This window comes from Dasypus novemcinctus, chromosome 29 (assembly GCF_030445035.2).
Source record: "Dasypus novemcinctus isolate mDasNov1 chromosome 29, mDasNov1.1.hap2, whole genome shotgun sequence".
Classification (NCBI taxonomy): Eukaryota; Metazoa; Chordata; class Mammalia; order Cingulata; family Dasypodidae; genus Dasypus; species Dasypus novemcinctus.
This window is the reverse complement of record NC_080701.1, coordinates 25,023,507-25,043,978: the sequence shown is the minus strand read 5'-3', so window position 1 is coordinate 25,043,978 and position 20,472 is coordinate 25,023,507. Positions and strand designations below refer to the sequence as shown.

Genomic DNA, 20,472 nt, shown 5'->3' with positions numbered 1-20,472 from the left:
AGAGGGCAGGTCAGGGCTGGAAGTCCAGCCTGGACTCAGAGACCTGTGGAGGCCAGTGTGAGAAGGGTAGAGGGTTAGCTTTTGACTAACTGGGAACTTGATACTCTAAGAGCTTTCTTTTAAAGACATTTTAAAAATTCTTTTTACTTTCCCTTAAAAAAAATCCAGCTGTCCATTCCATAGGGTGAGAAAAATAGCTTAAAGGAAAATGAGGTCAAAATTTGTGCTTAGTGACTTCCTGATGAGCAAGGGCAGCTGTTTAAAGGGTTCCTGCCCCTTGGTGGGCCGGTTTCCTCTCTTCCCTTGCTCTGGCTGAAGATGTAAGGCTAAGCAATTTATTGAAGTCATGTCAGAAAAATCAAAAGTGAGGGTCCCTGAGGCAGGTTAGATCTAGAATACCTGTTTCTCTGCATCTCCCAGTGAGAACGCTGAGAATTTCCAGACTTTTCTCTACTTTAAGAACAGCTCTTCTGAGAGACTCTTTGAATAGAATGGAAAGGGAAATTGTCTTCTCAGGTTGGGGAGTCAGGTTGACCCTGAGAGAAAGAGCTGGTAGGTAAAGTCCAGTTAAGGCGTACAATACATCCCCTCAAACAAGCTAGATGACCTTCACATGCCCTCCAGGGTGGCCCCGGGAAAACATCCTGATATTCCTTCTGCCCTTACCTTGCTCTGCTTCCCAGAACCTGTCTGTCAGGAACCCCGCTGTTAGAATTCTGTCTGCCTTTAGGAATATTTACCAGTTTAGGGAAAGGGGGTGGTAGAAAGCCAGAAAATTGTTGCTATGGGTTCTGTTTTGTGAAGTTAAAATCCTGGAGCAAGAATCTGATTGCTTGATAGCTCCATCTCTCTCTCTCCCTCTCTCCCTCTCTCTCTCTCTCTCTCACCCCCCCCCCCCCTTCTCGCTCCCTCTCCCTCCACCTCCACCTCCACCTTTTTCTTCTTTCCTTCCCTCCCTCCACTGGACTCCCAGTCCTGCCCCCACACCGTGCGGGAGAAGAGCCTTACAGGTTGTCAATGAAACATGGAATTATTTCCTTTGATGGCTTAGATAATAGTAGCAGCCAAAGCCCTGAGTGAGGTCGGCCGAAACCAATGCAGTCCTGCCCGGGCCGGGCGAGCCAATCGCGGCGCAGGGGGCGGGGCGTGGGCGCCCGCAGATAATCGCCGAGCGCCTCGCGGCACAGCGGGTCGGAGCTGCCCAGAGCTCTGGCCGCAGCCCCGGGAGCGCGCCGCCCTCCGCGTGCCGCCGGCCCCGCCGCATCCTTCCTCCGCTCCGCCGGCCTCGGGGCAGCGGCCCCTCCGCTCCGCCGAAAAGGTACTCCTGCCTGCGTCCCCTGCCCTCCGCAGCTTCCCAGGGGCTTGCCTTTTAGCAGCGGTGGAGGAATTGCAGGAAGAAAAGTTTAGGGGAGGCGATGTGCCAAGGGTGGGGAATCCTCGTCTTTCGTGGGGAGGCAGAGGAGCCGACCAATTTGGAAAAACTTCTGAGCTGTCAGGGACGGGGCTTGTTTACTCCTCGTCATCCGCTGCGCTGGGGGCCGTGAGAAATCGGGCTGGTCTTGGGCTGGGGCGCCTGTGCGCCTGGGATGGAGCGTGGGGTTTGGACCCCCTGGTTGCGCCAGGCCCTTGGGTACCCATCACTGGGAGGTTTTCTCTGAGAAATATGATTGGCGGGTTGGATGGTCCGCCCTAAGATCTGCCCCCCTTACTTTACCTTGACCAGCCTTCCCTGAACTCTTATGACCTTCAACTTGAGTCCCTCTTCAAACTTCGCTTCCGTCTTCCCTCCCACTCCTTGCACACGCTGCCTCAGTTCATTGAATTTGGTGGGAGGAGAAATTTCCCGGGGTGTGGGGAACTGTCCTGTTTGACCTGAGGGGCCTCCGCGTAGGAGACAACTTTGTGAAAACCGAACACAACAGTTCTCAGAGGTGAAGAAATCACTTAATTGATTAGCGGCTGAAAACTCTGGGAGACTTTCCGGGTTTGGGGTGGACTGACATAAAGGGGATGGGACTACATGTTATCCTCTGTGAAGGTTACACCCTCGTCAAGAGAAGGGCTCTTCAGCTAGGAGCACCCCAGCATCTCCGGGTCGCGGTGGGAGGGGCGAGCTCCTCAGAGCTCGCTTGTGGAGGTGCGCAGGTGCGTCTGTGGCAGAAAGGTTGCAGAAGCCACCGTCCATACTGCTTCAGAAAATTGTTCAAGTGAAAAAGAAAACTGCTTGGGCACGTCAGGCAGCTGGTTCAGCCCAGGAGCATCCTTGAGTGTCCAGAATTGTGCCTCACTGGCTCCCAGGCCCACCTTTGTCCTCCATCCCCTACAGGTCCAGCTTCTGCATAAGGGAGGTGCCAGGCAGGTGGTTCTCCTAGGAAGCTGGAGCCTGGTGGGGGAGAAGGGTGATGTGTTTGGCCTTGAACTTCTTTCCTAAGGGTGGCTCCTCTTGGCACCCTTCCTCAGGTGTGCCATTGGACCAACTGGATTCTTGGAAGCTGACAGTCTAGGGATGACCTTCTAAGTCCCTGAAGCTCGTGGGAGAGCAGGTGAACTGCCTCACTCAGATTATTATCCTAGACCCAAAGCGGGGAAGTTTGCTTTCCAACCCCGCAAGAAGCGAATGTCCTGGGAGGGATTCTCTGGCACCACCTTTTCCCTGAGATAGGACATCCTTCCTGCTAAGCTGCAGGTGACAGTGTTGGTTCTCTGACTCTGCACATCACTTTCGCCTTTTAATTCTTATTTTCTTTAACCCCCACAACACGTTCTCGTCCATCTCCTTTACATAGTTATTTTGGGTGAGAACCATTATTATCGAAGCTCTATTTCTAACAGTTAAAAAAAATCGCTGCCTGACTTTATTATTAATTATTATTATTACTGGTTAGCATACAACCAGCTTTGTCTTCTGCACATGCGGTCTGACAGCAAAAAAAACAAACTTGCAGTGCTGCAAATTAAAATCCCTTTGTGTTTGGGAAGGGGGCTGGAATCAAAGCTGAACTTTTCTCCAAGTTGAGCATCTGTGGCCGAGGACCTCTTTCTCTGTGGCCTCCCTGGGGCACGTGGCCCCCAGGGAGCCTAGGAGAGGTGGCACTTTGCAGATTTGGGGTCTTGAACGAGGGCACCTTGGTTTCCATGAAGGCAATAATAAAACTAGAAGAGACTGAGTTGGAGGGATTTCTAGGGGAAAAAATCAGGGGTCAATATTGGGGTCTCTTCGATTGATGTCGAGCTGCTGGATTTCTATTGTGACAAAGGACATCAAAAGTAAGTCTTGTTAAAACAGCTCCTGAATGGTGACTCATGCATGGAGGAAAAAGGCAGGGTGGGGGGAAGGAGCAGAAGGGAGCTTTGGAAAGTACAAGTGGGACACCCTGGAGCACTTGCTTTCTCTCTCTCTCCCTCCTCCTTGTTCCTCTTCCTTGTATTTTCCCCATTTGGAACAGAGATCGTTAAAATAACAACTTTCAACTAAAAAAGGATCATAGGAGCTGAGGGATAATTGACGAAATGCAGAACATCATCACCACAGCTTCACCTTGGATGGGGCGTGACACCCTCTACGGTGATCCAGTGTGCAGAATCTAATCTCCGGGGTTAGGTTGATTAGCTCCTTGTAAAGCCCCGTGCCTGTTTGTGCACGAGGGGAGTGATTGATGCACAGGAAATTAAATTTGTTTCTCATCACTTCATCAAACATGATATCGCTTTAGCCAGGACCTGTGATAAGCACCAGCCATAGATCTGGCATTTTCTTCCCTACGCAATTGGGCAATTGGAATTTCTCTCATTCAACCACTGTGGTGTGAAGGTTTGCCTCTTTCTGCTTTCACAAGCCCAGTGTGATTTGCTGGCAAGTCAAAGTCCCTTCCTTACTTTTCTGTCCCTCCATCTCCATCATCCATCCCTTACAACCGTTTTATCATAAACACACCTGTAAATAATCTCTTTGCCAACCTCCTTTGAGCCTGTCATTTTGTACCGATTTTGCTGTTAAAGAAACCTGTTCCCTGATACGAGATTGAAAACATATTGAAATTTTTTTTTTTTTTCAATCAGAGAAGAGCCTTTTAGTCTTCTGTTTTAACATTTGATTTTGTGGTTTCGGCGAAATCAAATAAGCACGTTTGCTGTGTTAGGTGATTTGGGTAACTGCTATTAAAATGCCTTCTTCTTCTTTTATGAAAGTGTTAAGTCCCCAGTTATCCTAGGGGAGGGTGAACCTGTCATTTGGAATGGTCTGGAGCACCCCATCCCCCCAAGGAATGTGAAAGCAGGTTAGAGGAAGGTGCTTCCATTTATTAAATTTGGGATTTTGGGATGAACGCTCTTTTGAAAATTAGGCTCTGACATGTATTCACCACACTTTATTTCCCTCCTTCTCCTAATTCAGGGATTCTTAACCTTTTTTGTTCCATGGACCCCTTAGCCTGTCAGGTGAGAACCACGGACCCCTTACTGAGTCCACGCTACCCTGTGTATCATTTAGTAAATATATCACACCTGCACCAACACGTCCCCCCAAGAATCATGTTTTTTTTTTTTTTTGGATTTTAGTTCAAGCTCACAAACCCTTGATTAAGAACCCCTGCCTGAATTCCACACTTAGGGAAATTTCATTGCCAAAATTATTAGTAAACAGTTCATCGGACTCACTCCTCACAGTTACTTGCCCCCTTCCTTCGTCCCCACCTGGGAGCTATTTCACGTTCCAGCGGCTACCTGAATCATTTTACTTAATCTGGTGTAAAGGTATATACATCTCTAGACTCTTCTGCCTGGCACTTCCTGGCGTTTACGGACACCCTGGGATGGGGGGTTGAGATTTCGTTTGAGGCACCCTGCTAGCCTCACTTCTGAAACAGCTGTGCTGGGGAGGTCAGGACTTCTGCCCCATGGGAACAGCGAGGCAGTCCTTTCACTGTGGCCAGTTCTCCGCAGTAGGAGCTCCTGGAATGTGCAGCTAACCTGCCTGAGGCCGACCAGCCCATGGATTCCTGCCAGGCTCAAGCCTTCCCGGCTTCCAGTGTTCTGGGTCGTCCCCCTTCCCTCCATCCCCACCCTCCAGGGTTGGCCTTGAAAACATTAGCAGCTGACTTTATTCTCTCAGCGTCTTTGTTCCTTGTACCCTTCTCATCCCCCAAATCTCTCTCTTCAAGAGTTAGAAAGGCTCAAACATACTTAATTCATCCTAAAGTGTGAATAGGTAACTGGGTGTCGCTTATTGAGGTATCTGCATTCTTAATGGAAGTTAGAGGTGTTCACAGGGGGATTTCAGGCATCTGCTAGCAGGATCTGGAAGCTACAGTTCGTGTAGGTTGTGTACTGGGAAAGTGGGATCCTTTTGTAGTTTAGGCTGAGCCTGCCCTTACCCGCAAGGAGGACACGCTGCAGCCACTTGGGGGCATTGTGGTGGTGATATTTGAGGTGTGGCTCCAGGGGCTTGAGCCTTCAGATTTGACCTTGGGCAAATGCATTAACTTGCCCTTTCTGTTTCTCAGTGTCCACTTTTGTAAAGCCAGGGGAGGGGGGGGGTTGAGCTAAGTTCTTGTGGGTCCCTTTCTGCTCTGACTCTCTCTCTGGACCCATAGATTGGGCAGGGACCTCATGAGAAGGATATGGAGCTTGCAGGACGCGGAGCTCCAGCGCGGGCCCCAGTGACGAGCGATGCTTTCAGAGCTAGAATTCATGAAGGCAGGTCGGTGGGAAGGGTGGAGCTGATACCAGAAGAAAAACAGGCTGAGGGGTGATGTAATAACTGATTTTGGTTTAGGAGGGGATGTTATATGGAGGATGGCGACCAGCTGTTCTCCATCTCCAGTAAGGATTGAATGAGAGAAAATAGACAGAAATTGCAGCAGATGGACTTAGATTAGGTATGAGGAAGAATTTTCCATCAGTATGAGTTATTTAAAAGGGAAGGTTGTGGTGCCTCTATGGTGATCTTTAGGAGGTGGAGAAGCCAGGGTTTTAACTGGAGGAGGAATCACAGACCAGGGAGAAGATGGCAAGGGCCATCTAGCCTAGGCACCCCTGTCCTCTCCTAACAAGGGCCCTCTTTTATTTCTCTGAAACCATGACACTGGGGCGCTCAAAGTGGGTGAAAATCAAAGTTCCCAAGACATTTGGGAAAAGAAGTGCAGCCGATCAGTGCAAACTTCTAGAGGTTGGAAGCCCACCCGCGCCCCCACATGGCAGCTGCCTTGATGGGCAGAGCCCACCTGTTGCTTGAGGAGCTCTCATCAGGTCTAATCCTTTCACTTCCAGACATGGCAAATGAGGCCCAGAGAGATAACAGGCCCTGGCTGTGTCCCACGGTGACCTGATGGCACAACTGGGACCAGAATCCAGCCCTCCTTCTTCCAAGCCGGTGGTCTTGGCTTTGTAGCTCATTTTCTTCTCGTTTCCGAATCTAAAGGACCGTTTGCTTTTTCTGGGCTCCTAATTTCTCTCTAATCTGATGGCAGACAGGGTCACCCGCAGTTAAGCAGTATTTATTGAGTGCCCCTTACTAACAGTGTTCTCCAGCTCCCCTGATTTACACAGCACGCTCTTCAGTTTCCAGTAAGCGGTTGGGAGGCGGCTACCGAGCCCTCCCTGTGGGGCTCCTGAGTGTTGCCGCAAGGCCAAGTGTGGGGAGCATGGGAGGAATGTATATCAGAAGTTAGAGTAGAAAGGAAGATGAAGAAGAGAGAGATAGGGAATAAAAAGATGATCTCATCCAAATCTCACAAAGGTAAAAGACTTTAGGTGCCTAATTCAAACTCATGATTGGATAAATGAAATAAGAGAGGCCTATTACGTGTATACGCTGATGCTGAGGAATTCACTTTACCGGTGTTATTTGCAAAACAAAACAGAGTTTTGAATTTCTGGGGCTGAAATTCCACATTCCTTCCAGCCAGATTTGATTCATTTCTGGGAAGACGCATCACCTGGGTGTGCTCAGTCCTCCGAGAGAGGAGCATCAGGGTAGAAGTCCCAGAGAAGGGTGCCCAGTGTGGCGCCTTGGGGTGCGCTATCACAGGTCCAAAGGCTGGCTCACGGTGGTGGGCAGGGAGAGGAGCAGAGGCTCTTGACCAGCTGGTGGCCTCAGGAAGAAGACGGGACCTCATGCTCTTAAGGAGGAGGCAGAGGCTGTGGAGAGCTCTGCCTGGCGATGGTCTGAGCCACCTGGGAAGCGAGATACGTAGGGGAAACAAGCGCTGCACACTGCACCCATAATTAGGAAGCACATGTGTGGAGTCACCGGGAAAAGGGTATGCTGGACTGGGCACCCCCAGGGCAGCTGGATCAGCGGGGTGGACATGTTTGACCTTCCAGACCCACAGCCTGCCGGCGTGCTTCCTTGCCGCCAGCAGCATCCTGAGCCATTGTGCCCACTGGGCACAGTGGGGTCCACTGGAAAGGAGACATGGCCCTTCCCCTGCTGGAACTCTGGATAGATACATGCACTCACGGATAGACCACCAGCTACTGAGGCAGCTGAGTGTGATAAGGGCTCAGAGAAGGATGAAGCAGAGGTGTGCAGGAGTCAGAGAGGGGAACGGCACACTGGCGAACAGCAGGCTGTCTGGCTGCCCGCGACATACGACAGGATCGAAGGATGGAGAGAGCTTGGGCAGATGAAGAAGAGGGAGGATGGGTGGGGCAGCGAGCCAAGGGGCTCTGGAGCCTATTTGCAGAAGGTGGAGTAGCTTTAGACCCTCCAGGGGAGAACCTTGTGAAATGTGATACGTGGCCAAGCCAACTCACGGTGGGCTCACCACCGTGTCCTTTCCATTCCGAACGATGTTCAGCTGAGCTCCCGCTTCCACCCTCAATTTTGTGGCCACGGACTGGACCAGAATACAAGAGGGTGTGTTAAGCAAGAGCGTGGCACATCCTACTTACCAGGTCAGGCATGATGCTCCTTATTTAGGTGGTCAGAGGAGGCTGCCTGGAGAAAGTAGCACCTGAGTGGGATTTGACAAATAAATAGGACACCATCAGGTGGACGGAGAATGGGGGCAGGCAAGAGGGGAGGGTTGCAGATAGAGAGATAACCACATTTGCAGAGTCAGACACATGGTCCTGCTGTGGTTGGGAACTAAAAGTGATACTTGGGTTTTGCTGAGCCTGAAATGTGAGGCATGTGTTTGGAGGTAAGGAGAGGTTGTGGGCACTCTCCAGGTAGGGAGGGATCAGCTGGCCAAACTGAGGAGCTTGGACCAAACCATCTGAACAGAAGTGTTTTGGGAAGGAAATGGTCCTCATAGTTGTGAAATGGAGAGTGGGGTGCAAGGCTTGGGAAGGGGCAAGCCTGGGACAGGGAGGCTGGGTAAGAAGTAATTTGCTACTGTCCAGGTGAACAGTGATGAGGATCCGAAGAAAGAGAGTAGCAGTGGGGAAGGAGAAGTGGGGGTAGTAGCATCAAAGGGTGGGACTTGGACTTCTTAAGTTACACTAAATGTGGCAAAAATGAAGAGGAATTTTTCATCCCCAGGAGAAGAGGCTTGCAGGTGAGGAGGGCAAGACATTGCTAGAGGAAAGAGCTTATTCAGAGAGCTCTGTCCTCCACTGAAGACAGGATGAGAGAAAACGGGCTTAAACTACAGGAAAAGGGATATACGCTGGATGTCAGAATTAACGTTTTCATGCAGGAGATGGTTACATATGGGTACAAGGCTTAAAAGGAGGTGGTGAGCGAATTCTCTTTTCTGCAGAGACTTTGAAAAAATCAGGTATTCCCTGATCAAAGGGTGGGCAAAGGATGTGAACAGGTAGTTCAAACACATGAAAAAAAATCTACAAATGGCCAGAAAAATATGCAAAAGTGTCCAACTTTGCTAATAATTAAAATGTGACATTATAAACAAGATATCATTTTCTACCTGTCAGATTGGAAAAAACAAAACATAATGTACAGTGTTGTTAAGAGTGCAGGGAAATGGGCATTTTCAGACTTAGCTGTTGGGAAGATGATTTGCAAACATGGGAGACATTTCTCAAAAAAATATATATCCTTTGAATCAGTCAGCAATTCTTCTTCCAGGAATTTATCCTAAGGAAATATTCAGAGATGTGCAAAATAGTTCTAATCAAGGATTTTCCTTGCAGTGTTATTCATTATAAGAAAACATTGTATGGCGGGATTAATTGAATCTAATGTGGATCATCCATAAAATAGAAATCACAGAAACTATTAAAATTACATTGAATAATACATAAGAATATGGGAGAATGTCAATAATATATATTAAGTACATAATGATTTTAAAATAGAGTATGTATGTAAACTACAGTAATGAAAAATAGAATGGGCTACACTCTTTCATAATGCTCACAGTGGTTATCTCTGGGTTGATAAAGTATGAGAAAAACATGCTTTTTAAATCAGTCATTCAAACCACAGATGTTCAAGCAAGGGCTCTACATCTCACAATGTGTAAGGCACAACGTTATTCACTTCCAGGCTAGTATCTGCCCCATTTCCTCAACCTTTTTGGTGAGATAATTTAACTGTGCCGTCAAAATCCAGCAAGTGCCACCCATATCTGGAAGGGCTGCTTCAGAGGTGGGCAGGGAATGGTCGCTGTGGCCCGTTGCTCCCATGCCACCTACAACGGTCAGCTCCATTTTTGTAAGCGAGACCTACCTTGGCAATTCCGGCGGTGTGTTTCCACGCAACGTGCTCTTTGGAGTTCCCTGATACGTCTGCTCATTTCACCAGCACAGAAGCAGAGGCTCAGAGAGGCTGAGGCTTGGCCTGGGTCATAAAGTTCGTGAGTGGTAGAACCAGGTAGGAAAGCAGAGTCCTTGCAGGCCACCTGCTTGCTGTTTTGCAGGGCCCTGTGTGCTACTGAAGAGGGCTGGCAGGTTTCCACCAGGAAGGTGTGGAGCCGCCCTCCGCTCCTATCCAGAGGCCAAGCGTTTTGCTTAATTCGCTTATTAATTAAGACCCAATGAATGTGCTGACAGCTGTCAAATTTAGAGAAGGGACTTGAGACGCGGAAGGGTCTCCAGAGGCGACCTCCTAGTTCTGTCTTTTAACTGAACGTCTCATTTGTTACTGCTTTTCGGGAATGCATTTGCTCCCTGCTGTGGTTTCCTTTGTTGCCTGGACTGTGGGCAGCCTGAGACAGCCCTGCTTACGGTGGAAATCAGAGTAGCTGGCTCCAAGACGCATGCTGGGGCTACGCAGAGGCTCCGGGGCGCCTTCCCTCCGCAGGGCAGGTGGCCGCTCTGATGCCTGCTCTAGGGACGTTTAGGGCTTCACAGACCTGCTAGAAGGTAGGGCAGGAGGGTGAGTGGTGTGGGCTGCGTGCACGATTTCCTGCTCTATTTATTTTAATATAAAAGAAATAACCCTTCTTTGTGTGCCATCTTGTATTCTCCAGTCTTGGAGGTGGGTGGGGGAAGGAGTTATTATCCCCATTTTGCAGAGGAGGAAACTGATCCTTGGCAAGGCAAAGTCACGATTACTTCAGTTTATACAGGCAGGAAGCAAAAACATGGGTGAACCAGATTTGCTGCCTGCAGTTCCTGCCCCATCTCTAATCCACAAGGGCTTCTTTCTTTCTTTCTTTATTTCCCCCCCTCCCTCCATTGTCTGCTCTCTGTCTCCATTTGCTGTGTGTTCTTCTGTGTCTGCTTGCATTCTCATTAGGTGTCTCCAGGAACCGATCCTGGGACCTTCCGGAGTGGGAGAGAGGTGATCATTTTCTCACGCCACCTCAGCTCCCTGGTCTGCTGCGTCTCTTATTGTCCTTCCTCAGTGTCTGTTTTTGTTGTGTCATCTTGCTGCCTCAGCTCTGCACGTGGGCCGGCACTCTTGCGCGGGGCAGCACTCCTGCTCAGGGCAGCACTCTACGTGGGCCAGCTCAACACACGGGCCAGCTTGCCCTCACCAGGAGGCCCTGGGCATCAAACTCTGGACCTCCCCTATGGTGGATGGGGGTCCAATTGCTTGAGCCACCTCTGCTTCCCCCACAAAGGCTTCGTGAACGGTCTACCTGCTAGGGCCAAAGAGGGGTGTGGCACAGCACTGTGTGGCCTTGAGGGGTTAACAACAGCGCACACAAGGTGACTTCTGGTACAAGGGTGTTTTGACTTCTACAATGTAAGGTCCAGTGTAGGTGCTGTGGAAAAGTGGATGTCAGAGAGGGTGGGAGTGGGCTGGGGAGGCTGACAGAGGCAGAGGGTGATTTGGAGGACAGGAGGAGCATTCACTGGGTGAGTTTGAGTCTGGGACCAAGGGCCAGCATCGAACTTCTGGGGCTGCCAATGAGCCCTTTGACTCAGGCAGGTATGAGGAGGCAACCCATTGCCTGGGGTGCACCTCAATCCAGGCTCTGCTGCACTCTCCTAAATTCCTTCTATTTAATAAGCTAGGGTGCAGTGGTGGTGGTAAGGGGAGGGATGCATGGAAGAGTCCAGAGGGAGGAGAAAATGGCAAGGATGTTCTAAATAGATTCCTTCCCCTCTGGTGTCTCTCACGTTGTTGTTCCTCTTGGAAATGAAATTGCCTGGGAAGTTTCCAGGACGAGAGAAAGAAGTGAGACGGTTCCTTTTGTGCCAGCCCTCCCCTGTGGCAGGAAACAAAGGCAGAGTGGAGAGTAGGTGGGGACCCCAAGGCAGATGAGGAAGCAGGATTGCAGCAAGTGAAACAATCTAATCCTGACCTCCACTTCGGTCCAGGAGTGTGGCTTCTAAGTGCAAGAAGACACAAACAAGAAGGCACCCAAAGAGCCTGCTATGGCCCTTTGCTTTCAAATATTTTAACATATGACCTTCAGCCTCATTTCACAGCTGAGGAAACTGAGGCAGGAAATTGAAATGGGGAGGGCAGGATGCAGAATCCCAGCCTGGCACACTGTCTCGTTGTGTCCTCACCATTGGTTCAGCCCTTCCCAGTCTATGGCCAGGAAGTGTCTGGGGGAAGGAGAAGTGAGGCACGGCTCAGCCACTTCTCCATTCTGTCCCATCCTCATTACCAGGAGGCCCTGCAGGCACAAGCAGGGAGTTGCTGAACAGGGCAGGCCCTTTGTCCCTGGGGGCTGGTTAGCTTCTGTCCATTTCCCAGGACAAGTTGGCGGGAGGTACGGCTAGCTCTGAGGTGATGTGAGCTTTGAGATGCAGCTCTGCTCTTTGATTTCTTCGTGATGGAAACAACATGCTTCTCTTCCCTACCCTTTGGTTTCCGTGATATGACACCTGAGTTTCTGAAATGTGATATATTCCTTTATGCATTCTTCAAAATACTGAGAAATACAGGCACAGTTCAAAGCTTTGAGAATAAAAACGGACTCTGTCCCCATCCTGTCAGAGCTTATATTTTAATAGGGGAGGCAGATGAGAAGCAAACAAGGAAATGTATAGGAGGCCTAATAAGTGCAGTGGAGGAAAACGAAGTGGATCAAGGGGTCATGGAATGTGTTTGCAGCAGGGGTGTCAAGGTGGGCCTCCATCATGAGGTAACACTTGAAGGCAGGGGAGGGGACTCTCTGGCTGTTTGGGGGAAGGGCATTTCAGGCTGAGGAAGGACCCTGAAGCGGGAGACTCCTGGCTGGTCAGGAATAGCACCGAGGCCAGTGTACTCTTTCTCAAACTACTGGAAGGTTTTAAGCAAAGAAGTCACATACTCTAGCTGTAGTGATTAAAAGGCTCACTCTGTGCTTCACTGGGTGCACACTGTGGGAGGGCCAAGAGGGCGGCAGGGATGGAGACCAGGGTGGACTGGATTAGGAGGGAGCCGGTGGAGGTGCCGTGGAGTGGTCAGATTCTGGATAAATTCCAGAGATGGAATTGACAGGATTTGCTGATGGTTTGAATGTGGGGTTTGAGAGAATGAGAGGATGCAAGGGTGAGCCAAGGGTTTTGGCATGAGATGGGGTAGGCTGCGGAAGGAGCAAATTGAGGGATGTGGGAAACGGGAAGTCAGGAGTTTGTTTTGGGAGGGGCTAGACTTCTAAGTGGACATTTCCAGCAGGCAGGTGGGTGTCTGAGTCTGGAGTCTGGAGAAGAGGTCCAGGCTGAAGACAAATTTGGGAAGTTATCAGTACATCGATGATTTTTAGTCATGAGATCTGATAAGGTCATCTAAGGAGTAAGTGTAGACAGAGAGGAGGTAGAAAGACAGAGTGCTGAGAACTCTGGTCTTTGTAGATCTAGGGCAGGGATCAGCAAACTTTTTCATAGAGGGCAAGGTCATCAATATTTTCGGCTTTGTGGGCCATATGGTCATTACTGCAACTATTTGACTTTGCTGTTGAAGTGCAAAAGCAGCCTTAGACAAGACATCACTTCATTTACAACAAAGGGCAGATGGCCCATGGGCCATCATTGGCTGACTCTGGATCTAACACATGAAGGTGAACCAGAAAGAGAGGTGGAGAAGGAGCTGTGGAGAGCTGGGAGAATCAGCAAAGAATGTGGCCTCGGAAACCAAGCGAAGTGTTTTTCAAGGAGGGCGTGACCAGCTGGGTCAAACTGCTGCTCACGTAAGGAGTAAGTCAAGGGCTGAGAATTGAGCCTTAGCAGCACGGAAGGCCTGGGTGACAAGCACATTTTTGTGGAGTGTGAGGTGAGAGCCTCGTTGGAGTGGGTTCAAGAGGGAATGGAGGAGATGGCTAATGTAAACAACTGTCTTGAAAGTGTCTTGAAAGAAATGAAATGTTAACTGTGGGCATATTTGGGAGGGGGGCATCGAAGTAAGTTTTCCTGGCCTTAAAATGGGAAAAAATAGGAGCATGTTTTCAGGTTGATGGGAATGATCCAGTCAAAAGGACATAGAGATAATGCAGGGGAAGGAGAAGAGTTGCTCTTGAGTAAGCGAGGGCGGCTGGGATCCAGTGAATAGGGGAGGGGACTGCCTGAGCTGGCAGCTAAGGGGCTGCCACAAAGGTGGTTTGGTGGGTGGGTTTATGGGGATGGGTGAGGTGTGGGTGGGCCTCTCTTCTGTTGCTTCATTTTCTCAGCGACATAGGAAGTAAGATCAAGAGTTGCAAGAGAGAAGGAAGGACCTCTGCTCACCAGGCTGTAGTGATAGATGCCCCCTGAACACGGAAGGGGAGGGATGCGAGTCGATGGCAGAGAAGAGATACTGAGTCTCTAAACCAGAGTGAGAAGTTTTCTGCTGCTGCTCCTTCACTTGCACTTTTCACTGGAGAAGGGGCTCTGTGAATTCTGAAGAGTTATGGCTGAACTAATGAGGCTAAGATGAGGGCATGGACTGAGAATCCTCAAAAACTCAGGTCTGAAACTGCCTACTGGCATAGCTCTTATGGAACTGCTTTTGAAAGAAGCAGAATCACTTGCCTGAAAGGGAATATTCTTCCTCAGAAGTGTCCGGTAAGCTCTGAGAGCCCATTGGCCTGGAGTTAGGGAGAGTTAGGGGAGCACTGACTTCCTGCCTTTCTCCCTAAAGCTCTTTGGTGAGGCATCTTGCTTATTTATTTTAAACATCTTCCTATGAGGCAGCAGGGAGGGGGAGCATGAGGAAGATTGCCTTGAATTTTTACCTCAAGAAATTGTCCAGGGCAGAGAAGGGACTTACATTATTTGAAGGGGAGGTGACACGGAACCCTTTGGCATCTTCCTCTTAGCCTGAACAGGAGGAAGGGAGAAAAAGAGGGGAGACATCCCTGATTCCCAGCAGTCTGGGACAAAGGGAAATCCTGGGGTGAGCTTTGAGGAAACAGGACACCTCCTTAATTCTATTTAGAAGTCCACAGGGAAAGAAAAAGGAAACAGACTTGAGCAAGCAGTTGGAGTGGATGTAAGCTGGAAGTGAAGGAGAGTGGGATTGTGCGGAAGGAGAGTCATTTGGGGCTTTAGAAAAAAGTGAATGGACCAAGATCACAAATCCAGTGTAAAATCGGGGCCCTCAATGTCCTGTGGAGACACGCCCGGTGGGGCCGGTGCGATGGGTAGCTGCAGCTGAGGGGAATTGGAAGGTTTCCTCAGGGAACTTCAGAAAGAGTCCCAGGACTCAGCCGCTGTAAATCCCCTTATCAAGACAACCCAGATCCACAGTGGAAAAGCCATCTGATGTGGGACTGGCCCAGAGCCCATCAATTTTCCTGAGAGGGATATCTTCTTGGATGATAAAGGGTCCAAAACTGAGGGAGCACTTAGCGAATGAGGTCATTTGTGGAGCGATAAAGGCCACGAGGATCTTGTAGCTCAGAATGGATCAAAGACAAGAACTCTCTTGGCCCAACTTTTCCCCAAATCTTATTTCTGGTGTTTTTTTTTTTTGTTGTTGTTGTTTGAGATAAAATAAATGGAATAACAGAGCTGGAGGGACCCAGAGCTTTTCTAAACCAAAGTATCTCTACAAACCTAGCTCACATAATCCGTGTGGCTGCTCCAAACCTCAGTTTCCTCAGCTGAAAAATACCTAATAAATCCTATTCCATAGATTCAGTGTGGGCATTAAATGAAGTGTTATATGCAAAATATTAGAAATAAAAAAGATGGTGGCGGTGATGGTGGGTGGTTTCTCTCTCAGGCTGGGCTGGAGAGAGGGGGCACTAGGTTATGGATTCCCTGTGATTCCGTGGCAGCAATCCTGCTTAAAAATAATTTTTAAAAAGCCAGAATTGTGTTTCCAGGCTTCAGAGCTCAATGTCTTCCTCCCAAATATTGCTGGTCAAGGCTTTTGAGCTTTCTGGCAGAAAGGCACCAGAGAGGAATAGCAGAGCATTGCTGAGTAGAGTGGCACCTTTGCAAAATGAATCCTGGGGAAGGAAACTCTGAAAGCAGCAAGAACCATAATCTTGAGAAAGATTTATGCAGGGAACCAAAGATCGCTGCAATGCTTAGAACAGCAGGAACATGGATTTCTCATACTAATCAAGTGATTTGTGGGAAAATCCCATCCGTCTCCCTAACCTGAGCTGAATCAAGCCAAGGATTGCCGTGAGTTTGCAGAGCGAGCTCTGAGGCAGGCTGCTTTATGATCCTGCAGAACTTTCCTGTGGTGTGAATTCCTGGGCAAGCAGATGACTTCGAAGGAAAGAGATGCCCGCTCCTCCTGCCTCCCCTTCAGCCCTCCACGCAAGGCTTTCTGTTAGGTGGAAGAGGTGCGCTGGCCCGGCGCAGGGCAGGGCTTCTTCTTATCGGGTGACCCTGCCCATCTGGTGCCACGTTTCCTGGGCCCTGGGATGACTCTGTGATAGACAGCAAGGGCCTACAATACCCGCGGGTGTCATATTGCTGTGGGGTGCTGTCAGATCAGGAGCTCCATCTCTGTCTGGAGAAAGCACACTCGACTTTCTCTGCCTCCTGCAAGGAAAGGAATGCATATTCCAATAGCATGGGCCCTCCTGAGAACTGTGTTTACCAGCAGCTCTATGTTTTGGGGTCTCATCTGGTTTACCAAAAAATTGTTTCTTTAACACTAAACTACTATTTCCCTGTCAAGGTTTAGTTAAGTTCCGGGGCATTTTGAGTAATCTCTAGAAGGGTTAGGCAAGGCTAGTTTAAATTCCTTTTAATGGCGAAGGGGACAACTGGGTCACCCTTGAGTGGTGCTTGGGGGTTGTGTGGGCTGAGGCAAGGAGAAATTGGGGGGCGGGGGTGACATGTGAATCTTGGTACAAGGGTCAAGGGTCAAAACACTCAAAATGCTGAGGATTTTTCTTCTACACAGAAAAATAAATTTACCCTAGTTCAAAGAATGAGAAATATAATGGCTAAAATCACATGGGAAAATGTTCAGCCCTGTGAATAATCAGCATGATGTAATCATTAAAATGGGTGGGACAAGGGAGTCAGGTGTTGAGCCCTCGTCCTGCAAGGTGGTTGTTGGCCATGTCCAAGTCACCTGGTTGGGCCTCAGTTTCCTCCTCTGGAAGGCCTAGGGATGCTGTGTGGTTATTAAAGGAGATAATCCAAGTCCAGCCCTTGTTATCAACAGCAAGGCCAATAATAGTAAAAATTCTGATTGAAATGGAGACGATGGAAGCGGATGTGGCTCAACCACTTGGGCATCTGCCTACCACATAGGAAGTCCTGGGTCCAAGCCCCGGTGCCTCCTAAAGAAGATGAGCAGTCACTGGTGCCCGCCTCAATGGACCTGCTGCAAGGAGGTAGATGCCTGTACCCTGCTGCAATGAGCTAGACACTGCAATGAGCAGATGCCACAAGCCAGCAGATGCTGCAGCCTGTGGGGAGTGGATGTGGCTCAGGCTGTTGGGCTCTCACCACCCATGAGGGAGGGCTCGGGTTTGGTGCCTGTTGCCTCCTGGAGAAGGCGAGCAAACAATGAGCAGACAGAAGAGAGAACCATCGGGGGGAGGGGGGTTAAACTTAAAAAAAAGAAAATAAATAAATCTTAAAAAAAAAAAGAAATGAGATGCCAGTTTTCCAGCTATAAGGTTAAAAATGATATTATGCAGAGGTACTGCAGGATGGTATAAGGCGCTATTACTGGAATGATAATCAGTTCAACCTTTCTGGAAGGCATGGTTTTTGAGGATTTCCATACCTCTTGATTCATTTTTAGGATTTTATCCTAAAGAAAACATCAGAAAGGTGGGGGAAAGAATTGTGCACAAAACTGTTCCTTGCAGTGATAGTTATCATTCTGATAAACTGGAATCCACCTTCTCCAGCAGTAGGCAACTAGTTAAAGGAATTACGTTACCTTCATACAACGAAGCGGTAGGTAGCCATATAAAAGATATTTGTGAAGAATGTTTAATGACATGAGACAATGCTTATGAGGCTGTTTGTGAAATACCTCCTAAACTGGTGAATGAAATATCTGTGTGCATAAAACTGAATAAAATACACCAAAATGCTCATAGGGGTTCTCTCTGGGGGGTGAGGTTATGTATGATTTTTCTTTTGTGCTTTATATTTCTTCTGAAGTTTCCAAATATTTTACAGGGAGCCTTTTTTCATTTTGATAATAAAACATACTAAAAACTGGGGGAAGAAAATAAACCCAATAACCTCTGAGTGCATCACCTGCCCTGCTTAGGAAGTGAGTACATTTTCGGTGGGTCAGCACTAGATGGCACCTCTAGAAGCCTGTGGGAAACCTTTGTATGGGTCCATCTCTTAACCCTCCTGGACCAATGGAAGATACAAGTGTTTTGGGGATAGAAATAGGTCTAACAGGAGTTAGACATGGGTGTGTTGTGAAGACAGTGCCAAGCACGGTGGTGTCTTGCCCACGTTGGCTCCCTGCCCTCAAATCCATTGGCTGCTGGGAAGGCACAGACGTGACAGCCTCCCCACGTGGCAGGCACTCCCAAAGGCACAGGCAGGCTGGGACACTGCTGTTGTCTTTCCTTGGGATTGTCTCTGGAAGCCAAGAAGAGGTTTCTTAAAACAGAGATGCAGCCCTGCCTCTGCAGTGCCAACACTCCACGAGGCTGGAGATGCCAGGGGCGATGTACGACCACACTCAGCAAAGGCAATGGGTCCCGGGTGGTTGGGGGGTTGGGAGGCGGGGGTCCCAGCGAACGGTCCTCCCGACGCCAGGGCCAGGTTGTGGTCATCTCATCTCATTCCATGTGCAGTTCGAGGCATGGAGCCTCTGAGCAAAACGTTTGTAAATTCTATAACACGTTTTGTGTACTAGTGACACTGGCTGTTTAACAGAAATCATTCTAGTAGTCAACAAATATCTTTCGGGTGTGTGTACCATGCCAGATTTTGGGTTAAGTGCCGGGCATTCCCTGGGGAGTAAAACAGAGGCCTTGGCCTTTGTGGGACTTCCCTGTTTGTAAGCTGAATGACTCAGTTGGAATATATACTTACAAAATCTGGATTTTTAAAATGTATTGGTTTTGCTTAAAAGAAGATACATTTGCTTTAGGTTTGTAAAGTATTGTAGGAATAGTGATTTTTCCCCCTTTTAATGCAGAAGTCCCAAGTGTTATGTACTTTTAAATATTTTTCTTTAATTCATCATTACAACTTCTCTGCAAAATGGGTCAGGGAGAGTGGCAAGACTTGCCTTCAAAAGAGAGTTGCTTGAAGCAGTTTGTTGGGGAGGGAGAGGGATGAGGGGGCAATTTTTGGCTCTCCTGAAAATGTCCCAGGGCAGTTGCTAACTTTTGATTCTATCATACAGACTTTCATGATTGACCATCCAGTGGCCGCTGGCCACTTGGGTACTCTTCACTGGGGACATGCTATGTGTTCTCTGCCATCTGTATCCCATTCATTCATTTCAGATCTTTAAAAAAAAATTGAATATACATTGGCTATTGTGTTATCCTTCCATTACACCCTAAGACCCTCTGAGATACAGGGCTATGGTTAGCAAATGTAAATTGCAACTTCTATAAAGCTGCAGTCTTCCACAGTATCATGTGTTGTGACTTCAGCTCTTCCTCTCTTTGGAAGGCACCCAGATGTTTTGCTTCTTTTAAAGATCTGACATGACCGTGGCTGTCTCTATAAATAGTACCAAACATCAGCTATAAAGCTGGCATGGTGCTGGGTTTTTTTTTTCCTGCCACCCACTGAAAGTCTTGGGAGAGAATTCCTCCTCTCTGTCTTTCTCTCTCTCTCTCTCTCTCTCTTTACACATACACACAAACACACACGTTTATATCTAGTTATATTTAGACACAAGTAAAAATCTCAAATGTGCTCAAAAACGTAGAAATGCCCCTTTTGTTTTATTTTGCTTTTAGGAATAAGGTAAAAGAGTCAAAAAGCTTTTAACAATAAGAGACAGCAAAATGAATTTCCCAAGTGTCTCACATTTCAGGCACAGTGCTCAGTGAAATCAGTCCCTGTCATCAGAACTCACAGTCCAGCAAGACGGCAGCTTTATCCTTACCTAATCTGAAGGCTTTTTGGAAATAAGATGTGGAAAAGATGCCTTTTATAAATCTCAAGGCCTAGATCTTTTAAGAAAGTCTTTGGGTAATACTTCTGCCTCTGGGAATAACTTTCCTTAAGCCATCCCAGATGGCCATATTGATATTTCTCTCCCTCTTCCCTCATTGAGAACTGGGTTTCCACAGTTTACATTACTTTTAAATTTAATTCTACTAACCACATCTCCCTTGCTGTAGTCAAACCATTTTCTCTTCTGCAGAGCACATGGAGAACAGTTGTCACCTTGGTCAAATGTGGGGGGTTAGTAGCTGTCTTCCAGGACATGACCCATCCATCTTTCCTCTCTCACTCATGTCTTGGCCTCCCCTGGCACTGAATTCTTTTAATGCAGCCTTTCCCATGAGGAACATCATGGTGGAGGTTCTGTGCTCTGTCAGATGGTTGCACTGGAGGGCAGATGATGACCTTGTCTGTGTTTCCACTAGCTCCTTTGTATGGTGAGCATGGAAGAGAAGGTGGAGCATGAAGAGCTCATCAACCCTACAGTTCCCAGTCTCGTAGTATACTGGGGCCGAAGAGCTGAGTCTGCCAGCTCTCCCAACCTCCTCCACTCTCCTTGAAGGCACTCCGCAGCACCACACCCATCCCAGTGCGTTTTCCCATTGTTCTTCCTAACTTGGA

General features: G+C 48.5%; 1 protein-coding gene across 1 annotated transcript in view; it reads left to right on the top strand.

The window, feature by feature from the left end:
• Window positions 1-1,141: 1,141 nt before the first annotated feature.
• The window catches only part of ZMAT4 (zinc finger matrin-type 4), a 362,499-nt gene continuing 343,168 nt past the window's right edge, over window positions 1,142-20,472 (top strand). The window contains exon 1 of the mRNA XM_023591776.3: window positions 1,142-1,318. The gene's annotated coding sequence lies outside the window, so the exon portion shown is untranslated. The remainder of the gene's footprint in view (window positions 1,319-20,472) is intronic.